Source organism: Numida meleagris, chromosome 1 (genome assembly GCF_002078875.1).
Source record: "Numida meleagris isolate 19003 breed g44 Domestic line chromosome 1, NumMel1.0, whole genome shotgun sequence".
In the NCBI taxonomy this organism is placed as follows: Eukaryota; Metazoa; Chordata; class Aves; order Galliformes; family Numididae; genus Numida; species Numida meleagris.
This window is the reverse complement of record NC_034409.1, coordinates 72240609-72254833: the sequence shown is the minus strand read 5'-3', so window position 1 is coordinate 72254833 and position 14225 is coordinate 72240609.

Sequence of the window (14225 nt, the reverse complement as noted above, 5' to 3'; positions counted from 1 at the left end):
TTCCTTCCTTCCTTCCTTCCTTCCTTCCTTCCTTCCTTCCTCCCTCCCTCCCTCCCTCCCTCCCTCCCTTCCTTTTCGTTAAGCACATTTCTGTTCTTTGAATATTTGAATTTCTTTAAGATATAGTTTGAACTCATTTCCCTCAGCTTTTCATTCCATGTCACCCTGCTCATAACAAGACAACTGCCACGAATATAATGAAACAGGTAAAATATGTAACATGAAAAAGGCAAAATTAGGTTTAAGGTCTATATTTTGATAAATAATTACTGTTCAGTGTTTGTTGTTGTTTTGGTTTGTTTCATTTTGTTGTTGGCTTTTTTTTTTCTTTGAGGCCTCACATTTGTTTCAGTATCTTGCAAGAGGAATAAGTTCATCTATAGTTCTGAACTTATTTTGGTGCCAAAAGAACTTCATTCTGTATTCCCAGTTTTAAGAATTACAAGAAAAACTCTTCTTTTCTCTTATTCCATAAATTGTTGGTTTTGCTATTCTGTATGAGCATAAACTTAGAGTACACTTGAAACTAAATCCTTTAACTGCAGGCCATATCTTTCATTGCTTTGATTTGTGCATCCTTACTGATCTAAACAGAGATTCAGTTAATAAACAGAAACTCTAGTGCTTTTTATTATTATTATTATTTTTTAAAGCCTCCTCTTACTGCAAAATGTCTCTTAAAGTCTAACAATAGCTGACTGGAATATCCCTAATTCAGTAAGCTTCTGGAGGTTTCTTACAACATCCATGAATGCAAGATCTATCTCTACTGATCCAGTCAGGTGTATGTTGGCCACAGATGCAAGAATGCAATAAAAGTTTTGGCCACAAGGACTCCACATCTCACTTTTGTTTAGAAAGGCATGAATACATTGCATACCATCCAAAACCCTGTATAGATGCAAATCAACAAAAAGCACTATAAATGAAAATGAGAGGAAGAGATTAATTTTTGTTCAAAGATACGAAGCAGTGTAATTTGGTTCCTAGTATAAGTGAACCCTAATTCTCTGGGAGCTATTTAGAAACGTGTATGTCGTTTTGTGTGAGAAGCTGTTTTGCCTTTGGAATACTGCTTTAATACACTTTATGACAGGACTCATTAATGTCTTTAGATACATATATATTTTTATAACAGATTTTTATTTTTAGATTTTTTTTTCCTGAGGAAAAAGCACTGAGAAAGGAAAGGCCTCTAAGCCATACGTATCATTCCCAAGTCCCATAACAACTGTCATCCTCTGCCTTTTCTAGTTTCAGAAAAATTAGCATCAATATATTGTTGGTCCAGAGAGACCATCAGTGTTAGGACTGGCATGAGGCATGAACAGGACTGTCAACGGTTTACGGGCGTTTGGCCCGGTTCCGTGACGAAGGGGACGGGGGATCCACGGGCCCACACCCCGGGAAAAGGGAAAAGGAAAAAAATGGGTTAGGAGATGGCCCTGAGAGCAAAGAACAGCGGCAACAATCTGAGGAGAAACAAACTAATTTACTAAATAAGATATCGGAATGCAAAACAACACACTATAACACAATATAATTACAATTTAACCTGATAAATCCAATACAGAGAGAGAGAATGTCCCAAAATCGAGGTAGGCCTTACTCTACTACCGATGATAAGACGGCTGGAGAGCGAGGTGCTGCCAAGACGAGAGATGGCGGAAAAAGGGACAAGGTCTTGTGATCTGCAAGTTTTTATACTGTGAGCTTTTATCTTTTCCCTCTGGCTGGAAAATGGTAACAGAGGAGCAAAGTACCGTGGGGAATGTAGTAGTCATTCTCTTCTGAGAACCAGGTGCATTCACTACATGATGTTATGATGTGGAATACCAACAACCGAAAATCACAAAACCATGACACAGGACTGTATTGCATTGTCAGATAACAAAGGTGTGCAGTTTTCTCACTGGCAATATTCTAGACTTTGCTTGACAGTATCCAGGATACCCTAACCTAAGTCTCTGTTTCCAACAGTGGTTTGGATCAGGTGATCTCCAGAGGGGCCATCTGTCCCAGACTTCACTGTGACTCCATAAGGCAGCCATGGTGCACGGGGAGGGGAGAAGGGCAAGCTTGGACTGATGTGTGCAGAGACAGGACAGACTCAGGACACAAATCAACAAGGAGCTGTGTGTCATTAAACATCTATAGAACAGCTTGTCAAACACAGCTGACATAATCAGAGTCTGTCTGATGCTAAAGCATTAATGAGACATGCTCAAAACTACTGAGCTTACTTATAGCCAAAAGATAATATATTACAGTAGTGCTGTCATATCCACTAATTGCCAAATGTAGTTGCTCCTGAAAGTTCAGAGATGTCTGGCTATGTAGAGCACAGGAAAACATTGCCAAGTCTCTTAAACTAGCCAAATAACTCAACAGCTGATACAGTCGGCATGTAAAGCAAAGGGAGATCAGTGCATTTAGTTAACAGGATGTCTTTATGCAGTGTGCACAGAGACTCATTGGATAGTTTTATTTGAGAGGCTTCTTAAGTGAAATTGAAGTCTAAAACATCCAGTGTCTCCAGGAAAAGGCCTATATATATTTCAGATGCAAGAGTGAGAGATTGCGTCAGTGGATTTATAAGTATCAGTTTACTTTTAATTAAACTTTGTGCTCTGCTCTGTAGCCTGTAGCATTTATTGCAGCTGGGGAATTGTGGTTTACTGCAGCTCTTGGTTGACATTAAGTAGACTATAGAGCCAGAAAAGTGTTTATGGGCCCCTGTTATTGATTCATGGCTGTTTTCTGCTTGTAGCTATAAAGTAGAAAACTAAACCTGTATTAAGAGTTTGGGTTTTTCCCCCACAATGAGAATCTAGATTTACCAGCAAAAGAAAAATGCACATTTTCAGAGTTTAGAACTGACCTGTAATTTCTGTTCTTACTTTATCAGTAGCATGGTTTAAATTTGAACCTTCTGTTGTGTAGGAAACAAAAGGCTGCATTCTCCTCCAACTGTTAGGTGTACAGCAGCAGCAGGAATAAAAGGTTCAGCCCCTCCAGTTGCTGTTTGATAATTAACCAGTATCTGACAGCCATCACAATCTATCTTAGCAATACTAAAGAAAATCTTCAGTTTTTCTGTCCTTAAATTTACAACAAGTCTTGGAACATAAGCAAAGAATATTACCCCTGTTCTACAGATAAAGACATCAAGTGCTTCTTTCTATGGTGGTGCAGAATTTTGACCTTTTGTTATTTAAATGTGCGTAACAGCAGCAAGAAGTGCTGCTGCAATAAAATTTAAGCTATGACTTTGTACATTCATTCTATTACAGAATCTGAATTATGTGTCCCACTGGAATAGTTGCAATTGAGTGCACAAACTAAGTGCAAGGACAAGAGGCTCCTGTCAGAAAGAACAGAACCAGAGGAACATCTTCCTGACTCTTGTATAAACCAAGCACCTGATTTTTTACAGGTACAGAAGCATAATGCACAAGGGACTTTCACCCCTCGCAAAGTCTGCTGTCAACTTGAGATGGCTTTTAGTTGCAAGTCTATTTCCTAAACAAAATAGGGATGCCTCCCAAATTGCAGCAGCTTTGTGATTTATCTTCACCATGTTCATCTCCACAACCCTCTTTTCCAGTCAAGTCACTACTGCAAAACAACAATATCAAAGGGAAATCATCAAAACAAACACAAGTGCCATAGAGTTTCTTGAAGATGGAGTTTCTTTTGAGATGGAGCTCCTACCATGAAAAAAGCCTTTCACAACTAAAATGAAAAAGCCTCTTCTCAAAATTAGCCTCCACCCCTTGCAGGAACCATCCTGAGCTGAGACAGGAGTGCTAGGCCTGCTGTAGCCATTCACATACATCTCTCTCTCACACTGCTCTTAAAGCTGCTGCTGTTGACCTGCCAGGGGCACCATGGTGTACTCAACAAAAAGGAGTATTTCCACTGCTTAACCATAACAGCTTGGGAAGAAACATCTCTTTTTGAGCATTTTGAACCTGCCATTCCCTAGGTCTCTTACTGCATGAGGCAGGACACAGTTGTGCCCTGTTTACCTTCTCCACATCATCAATAATCAAAGACTAAACTTAGTGAAACTCCATTAGCAAATACATAGGATCTTCTGCTAAGATACAGTATTGAAAAAATAGGAGGTAGCATGTTCAGATTATGAGAAGTTTTGGCAGATGTTCTGTTACAAATGACACAGTATATTCAAAGTACACATTAAGTAAGGATTGATTTAACTATTACTCTGCAGTGTCTGCTGCAATGTTAGTATTTGCAAAATATATTGGTTTTGATGTCACTATTTGCATCACATACTGTGAGGATGCAAGCTTGAGGAATTAACTAATCAGTTGGAAAACAGAAGTGGAGAACAAGAGGATTCCAGGAGGACATACCTCTCCCCTTCCTGAAAAATTACATCACTCGCCATTCATTTCTTCAGTGCCATTGTGGAGGATACCGTGCATCTCAGGAGAAGACCTGAGCCACAACTTTCTGAGGCAACACTTTGAGACATTGCATGAAGCAGAACAGTTTCTTGTTGGCCATCAGTTCTGAATCCTGTCTTATACCCCATGAGTGTCCAGACTTCCAAAGATAATGTACTTCAGATGTGGACTATCGGCCAGTGAAATTTCCAGGGAACATCCAAGGCCTGACCTGGTCTGAAATGGCATTGCTCTGGAAGCTAGCAAGAGCAGGTGCACATTTGGGCTGCTGGATGTCTTTCCTAAATAAATAAATAAATAAATAAAGTGTCATGGGATCCTTTCTACAATCCTAGGCTGCAAGCAGAAGGAAGACAAATTCTCTTTTTCAGGTAGAAAAATAATGATAACAAATCTTTGAATGAGAGGGAGCACACCAGAGATTATCTTATTAATGAAGAGAACGATGATGTAGCTGGAAGCTGGAGGGGATTACGGCACTTGCATAGGAGAGGAAAAGTTCCTGTTCACAGCTTCTTTTCAAGGCCAGGGCCTCAGCAGCATGTGTTGGCTCATGAGTGATTTGTTGGCTGTCATTACAGCTTTCTACCCTCTTGCCAGCTGTTTTGTGTTGCATGTCGACACAGTGTTCAGTGCAGGCTGTGGTCCTGCAGGTGACTCCATGCAGATCTGCCCTCATGCACACGTGCTCCTGTGTGGCTTCTAGGTCTCACATTGCACAGTAGGGACAGCACCTGTGTTTTTTCTATGTGTTACGGTTTTGAGATACTTGATGAATATGTGTTAAAAGTGTTATAAAACAATTACTTACAGCAATATTTTTCTTGTCACACCATCATATTGAGGAAATCAGGCACAGCTTTTGATGACTTTTCTATGAAAGCCTATTGTAAATTATTTTCCTTCAGCATCAAAAGCAGAGAAACTGCAGGACATGGTTAACCTAATGTCATGGTTTTGTGATTTTTTGTTGTTGGTATTCCACATCATAACATCATGTTAAGCACTGGCAGTTAAAGAGTTAATGTCCTGGTTTCTGCGGACTGCTGCTTTTGGGTGCTGGGCTCTCAGAGGTGGAGGGGAGGAGCTGTACTCCCCAGGGATCTTTGCGCCTTCATATGCAGTGGAGAAGCACGTGGTCTCTCTGCAGCTTATGGAGTAAGAATCTCAGCTTTGAACTCTATTTTGATTTACTGGCCTCAATTTCGATATCATATTTAGTAAATTAATGTTCCACCTCAGTTTGATGCCGCTGTTTTGTTTTAGACCCCTCTGCGATTTCCCTACCCTTCCCCTTTTCCCTTTGTTTTCTCCAGGGTGTGGGTCCATGGGTCCCCTGCTGCATTAGCCACAGGACCGGTCCAGGCCAGCCCCTAAACTGCCGACACTTTTTTTTCTCCTTTCTCTCTTTTCCATGCCTGTGGGCCGGTGGGCCTGCTGTCCCCCATCACAGACACAGATCCATAGATAACGCCATGACACCTAGAAAAACACAAGTAGGTGACTTAGCACAAGATGGCACTCGCACTGTGGGATACCTATATCCCCTGATGACATGCATCTTTCTGGCACTCGGTGTGTAAAATTAATTCACAAATGATATTTTGGGATTTCCTACATGTACTAAATCATAATAAAATCATCTGTTGATGGCCAAAGACTCTCAGCTCGGCGGACTGCAAGTTCCTCCCCAGCCATTGATTAGAGCTGTCAGAGACAGACGAAATCCACTTGAGACTGAAAAGGTGTGAGCTGTAGACAAAGGGAAATCCTGGATCACCACAAGGTGTTCAGCTCCCACACTTTGACCTCCCTTGGTCCCTTCTATGTTTTGTTAAGACTATTTCTTCACGCACTGTCTGGCTTAAAAGTCACCATAAATCTATGGTGCGCAGCAAGAATAACAGAGAAAGCACTATGTAATACAAGGGGCTATAATTCCATCCAAGGCACTCAGGAGAGGTCGTAAATCACTATGGTGGAGCTTCAGCTGGGAGAATTGGGACCGGAAGCTGAGGTGGGAGCAGTCTCCATCCACCACCTGCCCTTGGCCCTGCTGCAGCGGCAGCCCCGCTGCCAGAGCATGCCCACCTACAGTAGCCTGCCTTCCTGCTGCAAAGCTTGGGGCTCCTCAGGAAAAAGATAAAATAAAATCACAGCTAACTGGAGTTTTGGGAAGCGTGTGAATTAGAGGTGCCATGCTGGAGGCAGGGGAATAAAGATGGGTATTTTTGAAAGATATGGATGGGTAGATGCCTGGAAGGGTTGTAGGCACGAGAAGAGGTCATGTCATTTCCAGCAAAAGCCTAAAAGGGATTAGAGAGTATTCCTTATCACTCTTACTTCCCTTCTATTTTTTAGCAGAGGTATTTTCCATGAAGCACTATGAGGCTATGCTCAGTGCTCTGAAGCTTGGACAAGGCCCACCCAGGACCAAGCAAGATCAGGGTGGCCACAGCCTAGGAATGTCACCAGCAGCTCAACATTGTTTCCTGGGGAGCACTCTGCTCCTGGGTCTGCCCACTTCCAGTTCTATTTAGGGACAGGTATCAAACTGTAACCTCAGCTCCCTGTGCTGCTTCTCCCATATCAGTAACAGCACAGCACTCTGCTGACCTTCTCCTCCCTTCTGAGGGTCCTTTCCCTCCAGCAATCCCTCACAAAGTCATTAGGGCCAGAGGAGAGACCTCATGAGGTGAGTGAAGGTAGAGATTGCATAGAGATTGCAGAAATGACCAACACATTCTGAGTGGGCTTTTTTTTCTTTGTGTGTGTTTTCTGTTTTTTTTTTTTTTTTTTTTAATGACAGAACACACCGTCTACAGCTAACCAGGACCAAAAAAGATTCTTAGGATTCTTCAGTCTTGGACAGTGGAGAAAGGAATGTTTTAAATATTATTGGGAAAATGTGCACCTCGTCCCAGTGCTAACTTTGCTGGAAAGAAGCTGCTGAATGAAGCCTGATGCTGCTTGACACCTGAGTGCTGTGCTCAGTGTGCAACAGCAGGCTGAAACCAGCTCCCACCCTGCTCCCTTCATGTGCTCTGACATGCTTACCTCCACTTGGCATCACCAGCACAAACTAACCACCATGTGTTTTGGCTCACAGACAGTCAAACTACTTCTTTTCTTCCAGCTGCAGATATTTGGCAGAGTTCAAGAAGCTGAACACAGGAACACATGATTTCCAGTTGAGGGTACTTTCTGTAGCTGTTTTAGCTTCACGTTAGAAACAACTGTTCCTTATTTTGCGTTCACTTACTCAAAATAACACGCACAGCTCAATCATTAGAAACTTGGACTAGCTTGAGCAACAGACACAGCACCATATGCTGGATAACACATTCTCCTTTTCTTTGCTTTAATATGGAAAATCTTCTTTCAAGTGTGGAAAACTTCTGTGGGAGATTATTCTCATTCACTCCTGCACAAATTTTAATAAAATTTGGAAACGATTACTTTTCTTATTTCCTTTTCTGTCACTTGGTACAACATACTGAATGTCTAAGGCTCAATGAATTTTAAAGTTCTAATTTTGTGACAATGGAAGACCTGAAAATTTCTTAAGCTTTGGAAAAGCTAATGAATTGCAAAGGGGAATGAAGTGGGAACTAATTTGTCCATTCGACTTCAAAATATCAGTGAGGTTTGATGAAGAAACAAAAGTTAAATCAGTAAATTCTGGACCATCAATCACTGTATTTTACCTACGGTAAAAAAAAATATATAATGACAGGTTTTGGACATGTTGAAACTTTGGGGAGAAAGAAATTACTATAGTCTAACCCTATGTCTCGCATGCCTAACCACACTGAAGGTCACTGTCATGTAACAGCAAGCCACGGCTGAATAAAAATAGGACCTATGCGGTTCCAACCTGATTTTCAAGTAGTGGCTGCTCGAACCCCATTTGTCAAGCTCATAGGGCAGCTTTTTGGCAGATGTAGGAGACATGGTACCAAATTCAGGTTAAATCCAGATAGACAAGCACGGAGTGGCCACTTGGGAGTCACCTACTCAGAAGACGCTGTGATGATGGGCCTGGAGCTCCCCAGCCAAGGGGTGCAGCAAGCCAGGGTTTGCTCTTCACAGTCCCACAAGAAGTGAGACATTTTCATCAGCAAAACTGAGATGGTTGAAAAACCTGTCCAGCTGTGTGAAAGAAAAAAGATTAAGCTGCCACTTATCACAAAAGCTACAAGAGCCGTTCCAAAAGTAATGTCTCCTCTGTTATTATGTTGGCCTGTGACACCAGTGGTGGATTTTGGTAGTATGGCAGTAGAGGTTGAACCTTCCTGCCACTATTCCATTACATTTTGTTGCCATGTGACAGATGGCAGCAGAGGGGCAGTCTGACATAACGGCGTCTGACACAGAAGTGCATATGAAGCAAAGTGTGTCACTGTATTCCTCCACGTAGAAAAACGGTACCCACTGACATTCATTGACACTTGCTGAATGTTTCTGGAGACCAAACCGTGGATACGAGCACAGTGAGATGGTGGGTGGTGCATTTCAACAGTGGTGACAGTGACTTGAAAGAAAGGCACATTCTGGATGGCCATGCATAGCTGTCATACCAAGAAATGAAGTGTTTCCATCAGCTCATCCATGTCAATTGGCATTTGATGACCAGGGAACTGTGTATGGAGCTGAGTATCAGCTTTAATGTGTTGGAAACAATGGTGGCAATGTTGGAACATCACAAAGTTTGAGCCAGGTGGGTCCCACAAATACACAGGAACAGAAATAACACTGTATGCAAGTTTTTCAGGACCTACTGAACCAACACATGGCCAAAGGTGACAGTTGCCTGGGTTGCGTCATTACTGGTGACAAGACATAGTGTCACCAGTAGTCAAAACAGCAGTCCATGGAGTGGTGACATGCAAAGTGATAGTGCACTGTCTTTTGGGATAGGAAAGGGGTGATCCTTCTGCATTTCCTGGAACACAGACAAACCAGCAACTCCGGCTCCTACACTGACCTGACGAAGCTGAAGACCTGAATTTCCAGAGTCAGGCCAGAGAAGAAGACACTCTATCTTGCAACACTGTTAACACCAGGCCCCATACCAGTCTGAAGACTGTGCAGCACATTGCCAATCATGACGAGGCTGTCCCATCATACTCACAGCATAGACCAGATTTGGTCCCTTCTAAATTCTATCTGTTTGGGCTGATGAAAGATGGACTGTGTGGGCAACATTTTCCTAGCAACGACACCATCACTGCAGCTGTGAAACAGTGGGTCACCTCCATTGGTGCAGATTTTTATGAACACGACATGCAGTCTCTTGTTCATCGCTGTTGAAAACACATAGCTGCTGGCTGTGACTATATTGAAAGATAGTGTTTTGTAGCTGAGAATTTGCTCTTATCTAACAGTGCTACTGTTGTCTCCATGGAAGTAAATAGGAGGCATTACTTTTGGAGTGATCTATGTAAATGACAACTGGCTTCCATAAGATCAGAAATGACTTTATTTTCAGTTTACATTGAGAATGTATGAAAGGTGCTTTTATTTGTGTCACTTCTAAGTGCAAGTATTTCTCTCTTCCAAGTGCTAATTAAAAACATGCACTAATATGCAAACTGCTGCAAACTTTCAGCTGATTGAGAGACCTTTTTAACAGGCTAATGCCTTTATTTACGTTGCAAAATCTCACTTGGGCTCCTCAAGGATGGAAATATGATTGTTTACATTTGAATACGCAAGCTGGACAGGGAAAATCTCTAGTAAGAGCCTCAGGCCCTGGCTGGAATACAAAAGTAAGCCACATCAGGCAGCATGGTAACAACTTGGTTGTCTCTTAACCTGGTGACTCATCTGGTTTTGATTTGTGCTGGAGACTATGCTGGAGCAGTGTTCCACAACCAGACAAAAGCCTTCCTATGATCAAATGCTGGCAATCATAACTGTTAACTGTTAAACAAGTGAAAGTGCCAAAATGACTTAGGAACACAGACTGATTTGAAAGTCAGTGGGACTTTTGGCCTAGTTTTTTTTTTTTTTTTTATGCCTTTGTCTTACTCTTTTAGCAGTGCTGGCACTGATTTTTCTTGTATGATCTGGACATCTAAGTCACCAAGCCCTAGATCCCTGTAGGTATCTTTGCATCTCCTATTCCACATAGCGTTTCTAATGAAAGTTATTAGCTGGGTACCTCCTTAGATCATTTACAGCCATGCTCATCAGAGCCATGCCAGCACAGCTACAGACCTGAGCCCTCCCATGGGCTCAAGCACTGCAGAGGACAGTGGATTTGGGTGCAACCAGGAGCTTGTGGCCATGACTGGAGGCTGTGCAGCACTGCCCCCCTCTGCCAGACAGAGCTGTGCCCACCTTGACGGCAGTGCAGTGGAACAAGGACCTGGCTGAGGGCTTTAAGAGAGGTTTTAAAACAGGCATGCTCCAGGAGCTGACTTGTGCAATAGCTAAACAGCCTTTTTCAGTATAGCCTACCTCCACCTTTGTGAAATCAATAGCATCAACAGGATTTCCATGGCGCAGTTAGTTTGTTGCCTTCTCAAAGCTAACATCTGTGGGAAGGCACTGAATCACAAGAGAGAAGTGCTTGAATTTTTTTCCTAGTAAATTTTCGTAAAGTTGGTGCCAGTCTTTTTGCTTCAAAAATATCAAACATCAGCAGCAAGTGTGGCACAGTTTGGATCACCTGGTTTTTGTTTGCCCTGAATATGCACTCGGAGGAGCTTCAGCTCTCTCACTTCTATGAAGTACATTAATTTGCTTATTAACTCAGACTAATGTGCAGAGCTACAGGTGAAAAGCACAGGAGAGAGATATGTGGGGATCCAATCACACCTTGCATGCCACTTGCAGGGCACTGAAGCCTCTGCTCACCACGCAGCAGTGCAGCATGTACTGGGAGCTGCCTGATGCAGCCTTTAGAGCTGCTGCCCTGCTCCTGTCAGGCTGGCCCACAGCTGACTTCTGCTTCCATCTGCCTGGTGAGAGGAAAAGTTGGTGTCTTCCTGCTCCGAAGGTCATTTGGTGGTACTTGGCTTTCTACTGTAATTCAACTGCACTTTTAATCCAACCCTGTACCCTCCCACACCTTCCCACCTTTGTTTTGCGTATGTATTCCACAACAGAAATGATTCCTTTAGTAATCTCGGCAACCATTATTCGCATAACTAGCACGTATTCATATTCTGAGAACTGTACAGTATTAGTTACAGAAAACCTCCAAGCCCAAACAGCTTTTTGCTCTGACATTTCTAAGGTAACTGCTGCACACAATCACACTTGCGTAATTAAGATATGTTCAGACCTCCAGTTCTCAGTGCAGTATGTATTATCACAGATGACTCCTTCTAAAAATTTAGTTCTTGTTTAATACTTGTCTCTTGTTCGGAGTGCAGTCCTAGAAACAGATGGAGAAGCTCTGCAAGCACAAGGAATGCAGGCATTTTTCACCAGCTCTCTGTGACTCCTGTATATCAATTCGGTATGTCATGCTGAATCCGTAACAACACTGGCTGGTGTACCTGCTATGGTCTCACTGCATTTCTGGATCCAGTCTCCGTATAAATCCCTTTTGTAATTTGCCCTTTCAGTAAGATCTCAGGAGCTATTTCTGTGTTCAAGGCTTTCGCCTGCTCAGAGCAGCTCCAGTGGTACAGCCTCGCAGCGCGCACCTCATGGTACCCATGCACAATAGCAGTGCAAGTTTTTACAAGTGCAGCTGGTAGCACACACTTTCGCCAGAGTTATCCAGCTTGTCTGAAAATGTTTTCACTCATTTTAGTCTTTTACCAAATTGAGTCAAAATTTTCATGCTGGGCATTTGTTTTAGGAGAATAGGGAGATTTGCATGTTAACGCAAAACCCAAAAACACAGCAACATTGAATAGGCTCACAGAAGATGCACAATGTTCCATACATCCATGAGGCAGAGATCTAAAACCTGTGAACAGCAGCCTTTATGGCAGAAATCTGATTGTTTTTGTTGTCTGTGTGACCGATCTTAAGAAAAACGTACTGTCTCCAAGGCAGAGAAGGAGAACTAACAACTAAAATCCCAGCCTCACAGAAAGTCCTGTGCCCATTGATTTTCACCTGGTCTGCTATAACCAAACATACAGGCTTTGTTACAGCAAGAAATACTCAGCTTCTGCTCATCAGTTAGTGCTGTTACACTAAAAAAAATAAAACAACAAACTTAAGCAGACACAGGTTATAAAATTGCATGTTATGAAGCTTATAATTCTCTGCTTTCCTCTCACCTATTGAGTACCACCGAGCAGTGCATGACCTCAGAAAGAACTAATGCTGACTTGAGTTTAAAAAAACACCCTTGTTTTTAATAAGAATTCCAGACGAAGCTACTACTTATGTCTTGATATAAGCATTTTCTGTATACAATTCTGGAAAACATCTGGCACCATGGAGTTGCACTTTCAAGTTTCTGCTGCAGTTCCCATTAGCTGTAATGACACCTCCTGCTAGGGACAGACCTGATTAACTGCAAGCTCACACACTGCTAAATGCAGGCACATGCAGATCCTAGTGAAGCAAACGCTATGGATTGTTTTGGCCCTTTGTTTCAACAGGATTGCCAGGACGACTATTACCTGAAAACTCACAGCTCATTACCAAGAATACAGTGCTGATCCAGACAGAGCTAGAAGATTTTAAAGTGACTTCAGGGATGAGATCTAACAGGCTATGGCAGAACGTGGAGAACATTTTCCCTCTTTTCACCCCTTTCAACAGTATGGAACATTTGCTATGTATTTACTGAATACAAAACTAAGCAAGAAATTTCCAGCCAGCTTTGCATCTTGGAGAGGAGAATGTTTTAAGCTACGCACGGTGCAATCACTACTTGCACTCGTCTACGATGTTTAAGCTGCAGCTGTGAGTTTGCATTTCCAGCAGAAGAGTTCAGGATCTGCAATGCATGTCCCAGAGCCCTTGAACATGGCCAGAATGGCAAGTATCCTTACAGCAGTTTTAAATTAAGAGATTCTCTTTAAACAGCAAGAAGAAAAGAGCAGATTAAAACCAGCTACAGTATCGCCTATTCTCCAGTTTTTCAGACAGAGTGATGTTTCCTTCTCTACCAACTGCCTTTATCCCTATGAACACAAGTCAAATAACATTCCTAACTGTTTATCAAAGGTATTAACAAATGCCCTTGTTTTGAAGCATTGATTGACCTCAGAAACCCTCAAGAGTCCAGATATGTGTGATATTTTGGACAAGAGAAGCAATAAAATACCCAGTTCTGCTGCTGAACATAACATCAGTTTATTTGCTCTCATCATGAATGTCTGGGCTTGCCTCGCTACAGATATGAGGGTAATGCTTTTTACATGAGCAAAGCCTTCTTTTGTATAGTGTGTGAGACAGGAACAGAGGATTATGACAAACTTAAATTTACATTCCAATTTACAGTAATCAGATGCTGTATAATTAAAATATACACAAATGACTCTATGTAACCAGCCTGAAACCTCTGATCTTAAGTTTTATATGATTCCCATTTCCTGGAATGTTTTGCATATGGAAGAATAATTTCCATAGTTGAGGTGTTTTTGTTTTTGTTTTTGTGTGTGTGTTAAGACTAGAGTCTGTATTTCAAAATATCTTTAATGGACCTAACTAACATTTCCTGGTCATGATTTTCCAGGTACAATTTGTGCCTTTTATTTAGTCAGCAAATTCACTTTTGGGACTATTTAAGTGCCATGAAATGAGACTGCTTATGAGCAACTGAGGATACAAAATCAATGTCTGTTTTTGTCTTTTCAATCTGGTCCT